We start from the raw sequence: 4,133 nt of genomic DNA on the forward strand, positions 1-4,133 counted from the left end.
GCCCTGGATTCCCTGTGTTTCCAGTTCCTATCTGTACCAGTGTACATCCTCTGGTCTAGCCAGACTTGCAAGGTACAATTCGTGTCATGATAGTGGGAGCAGGGAGGAAACATTTAGGAACTAGAGGAAAGTTGTATTTCTCATCATTGTTACATCGCACCCTGACTTAAATTCTGTTATCTTTCTAGTATTTGGATAAACAGCAGGCTAACTCTTTCACCCGTCTATCACCAGGACATCCCTAGGTTTACAGGGGTGTTAAGCAATAGAAATATAATACGGGCCACATTCATTTCAATTTTTCTAAGAGCTACATTTTTGTAATGTAAAAAGAAACAGGTGAAATTAATTTTTAAATTATAATTTCTTAAACTCAATGTCCAAGTTATCTACTGATGTTAAAACTGAAATACAAATGCATGGCTTTAACAAACCGAGATTGGTTTTCTTACAGTGTAGCTCTCAAACTCCAAATTCGTTGTTACTGAGTCAATGTCGACTCACAGCGACGCGATAGGACAGGGTAGAACGGCCCCCTGGAGTTCCTGAGACTGTCACTATGGGATTAGAACCCCGTCTTTCTCCCACAGAGCAGCCTGTGGTATCAAACAGCCGACCCTGTGGATTGCAGCCCAACATAAGCACCACGCTCCCAGCGCTCCCATGTAGGAGGCTAAACATCCAAATTGAGAACACTGGCTCTCGAGGGAGGAAGGCCTATCTCTATCAGCTCTGAAAGAAGGATTTTCTCTTCTGCTTCGGCCTCTCCAGTCTTTGGCGATTCCACTGCCTCTTGGTGTCTACCTTTACCCCATCTCTGCTTCTTCCGCTTGCTGTTTAACATCTCTTTAGGAGATGGACTCAAGACACGTCCTACAGGAACCCTGCCTCAGGAACATAACGAAGGCAGACAACCCCAGAGGGATTGCCATCACCGGCACCTCAACGCCAGATTGACTGCCCTCGAGTCAACTCTGATGCACAGCCACCCTTTGGGGTTCCAGGGCCGTCCGTCTTTGCAGGGGCACAAAGGGTCCTGGTTCTGCCGTGGAGCAGCTGGTGGATGCAGCCCCCACATCACCCACTTCACCCCGAGGGCTCCTTCACTGCGGCATGGAGATTAGGGTTTCAAATGCGTGCTTTGAGGGCACACAATTTAATGCATGGCATTCCACTCTTTGCCACCCCCCACCCCAATCCCAACCCATGTCCTCGCGTGTGCAATGCACATCCAACCCTTCACCTCATCCCGAATGCCTTGACTCAACTCGACCTTCACAATCTCATGGTCTGAATCCTCAGAATAAAATATGGGAGAGACTATAGAAATAGTCCGTCCTGTGATCTAGATGACAAAGCAGGACCGTGGGACAGGAACAAGGCAGACATTTTCGTCACAAATGGGCTGAGAACCCGGAGGGAAAGACCGGATAATGGACGTCAAGCAAGTTCCAAACCCAGCAACACAATTTACATTAGCGGACAAGACCTGAAAACCACCCTCTCTTCTCTGAGATCTGGACACTGGCACTGCCCTTCAGGCCCCGGGTGTTTGCCCGTGCCATCTGGACTCTTCCTCTCTGGCCTTCAGCTCCACCCTCGAGGCCCTCGGAGACGGCATCTCTGCCCCCTCAGTTTCAGGTAGCCTCCTTCTCCTAGACCAGTGGTCCTCAGCCTTCCTAATGCCGAGACCTCTTAACACAGTTCCCCATGTGGTGGGGACCCCGTCCATAAAATTATTTTCATTGCTACTTCATCACTGTCATTTTGCTCCTGTGATGACTCGTCATGTAAATAGCTGATATGCAGGATGTATTTTCATTGATACAAATTGAACACAATTAAACATAGTTAAAGCATAGTGATTCATCACAAAACAATATGTAATGATATATTGCGAAACATTTCTGTGTGTTCCCATGGTCTCAGGCGACCTCTGTGAAAGGGTCGTTCGACCCCCAAAGGGGTCATGCCCCACAGCTTGAGAATCGCTGTCCTCGTTCATCTGAGTGATGACCCTACGTCCTTAGCTCCAGTATGTCCGTTCTTCCACCTCGTGGGCATGGTGAGCCCCCGCCCTCAGCTTTGGGTGGTAGCCTCATGCCCCTGGACAACTTAATAGCTGCCCTCAAAGCCAGAGGTGAGTTGGTCAAGAGGACCTGGCCCAACCCCTGGAGACCAAGCAAGTCCTGCTTTCCTGGCCTCTTCCCACAGTTCTGCAGGACTGCCCGCTGCTGCCCGGGGATCCTCTTCTTATCTTAGAGGCCAACAGATGCAGCTGCTCTGGCCTGCTTCCTGCCTGTGGAATTCCAAGAGGCCCGAGGGTTGTTTCCTTTGGTTCTCCCTGTCCCTTCCGTGTCAGCTGATGGGATCTCTGCTGACATAGTCGGGTAGACTTGTCGGTCACAGGTTGAACCTCTTGACCAAAAGATTGCGTAGCTACGCCGCGGGTGGACAGTCCAGGCCGCGGGTTTGTACAACAGGCTCTCTCAAACCGTCAGGTACTGCGTCCACTCTGCACAGGTCATTTTGGGGGTGGTAGGGGTGGTGGTGTTACTTTTAATGTCTTGGTTTTGTTGTTGTTTTTAATTTTTTAAAATTTTTATCATTTTATTAGGGGCTCATACAACTCTTATCACAATCCATACATACATCAATTGTGTCAAGCACATTTGTACATATGTTGCCATCATCGTTCTCAAAACACCTGCTTTCTACTTGAGCCCTTGGTATCAGCTCCTCATTTTTGTCTCCTCCCTCCCCACTCCCGCTTTCCCCCTGAACCCTTGATAATTTATAAATTATTATTATTTTGTCATATCTTACACCATCCGACATCTCCCTCACCCACTTCTCCGCTGTCCGTCCCCCAGGGAGGAGGTTATATGTAGACCTTGTCATCTGTTCCCCCTTTCTCCCTCACCTTCCCTCCACCCTCCCGATATCGCCACTCTCACCACTGGTCCTGAGGGGTTCATCTGTCCTGGGTTCACTGTATTTCCAGTTCCTATTGCACAGTTCATTTTTACCATCTCTGTCCTCTTGCATTTTACTGTAAGAGGCAAGGAGAAAGCACACGGCCCCTTTTAAGATATTGCTTTGAAATCATCAGCCAGAACTAGATAGATAGCCCAGTTCATCACTTACGTGTTTCCCCTTCCACCGAACGCTTGAACATCATTCAGACAAGTTCTTTACCATTGCATAAAAACCACTGTCCTGCCTCCATTCTCCAATTGTATGCTCATCTACAAGAAGCACATTTAACGCTCACGTTTCTAGCAGCGTTCTGTTGCTGGTACCATCTGTCTTCTCTAAGACAATGGAGACTTTCTCTATAGCTCTCCTCACGCCCTTCTGAGCCCTCGCTAGACCTGCCTTTGACATCTACAGTCCTACCAGCAGCCTCTTCAAGTCAGATGAGGCTTTTTGCTACTGAGCGAGCACCTGTGAAAATGGCCTGGGGTGTGTGTGTGTGTGTGTGTGTGTGTGTGTGTGTGTGTGTGTGTTGGGGTGTGTGTGGGGTGTGTCTCACTTCCTTTAGCTTCATGCCAGGAAAAGAGAATCAAGTTCAAGGCTGATTTGTATGAGGTAGAGGTTAGACATACATCCTCTCTCCAACTTTTTAAACAAAGGCATGCGCCAGCCATCCCTCCCACAGCGATCGCTACTCCTCTTCTGGGTCTCAGGAGTCATGCCAATGGCCACACAGAACTCCCAGACCACACTCCCAATGATGAAGTCAGAGATTACAGTTGTTCTAGGGGAGTCAAACCAAGCTCACTGCCAGAGAGTTGGTTCTAACTCAGAGACTCCACAGGACAGGGTGGAACTGCCCCAGTGGGTTTCTGAGACTGTGACTCTTTACAGGAGCAGACAGCCTCATCTTTCTCCTGCAGAGCAGCCGGTGGCTTCAAACTGATGACCTTGTGGTTAGCAGCCCAATGTGTAACCACTATGTTACCAGGGCAGGGGAGTAAAGAGATCCCAAATTCAAATGCAGTTTCTAGAGGCACATTTAGTAAGTCATGAACAGGCCAAAGACAAAGATAATTAGATGAAGGAGACTGTCAGCAAGAGGCCATAATGGGGTGCGAGGATTTACAGAAAATAGGACATGCAATACGAGAGAG

Source organism: Echinops telfairi, unplaced genomic scaffold, assembly GCF_000313985.2.
Source record: "Echinops telfairi isolate 266 unplaced genomic scaffold, ASM31398v2 ScPeMD7_7424;HRSCAF=8462, whole genome shotgun sequence".
NCBI classification, from domain to species: Eukaryota; Metazoa; Chordata; class Mammalia; order Afrosoricida; family Tenrecidae; genus Echinops; species Echinops telfairi.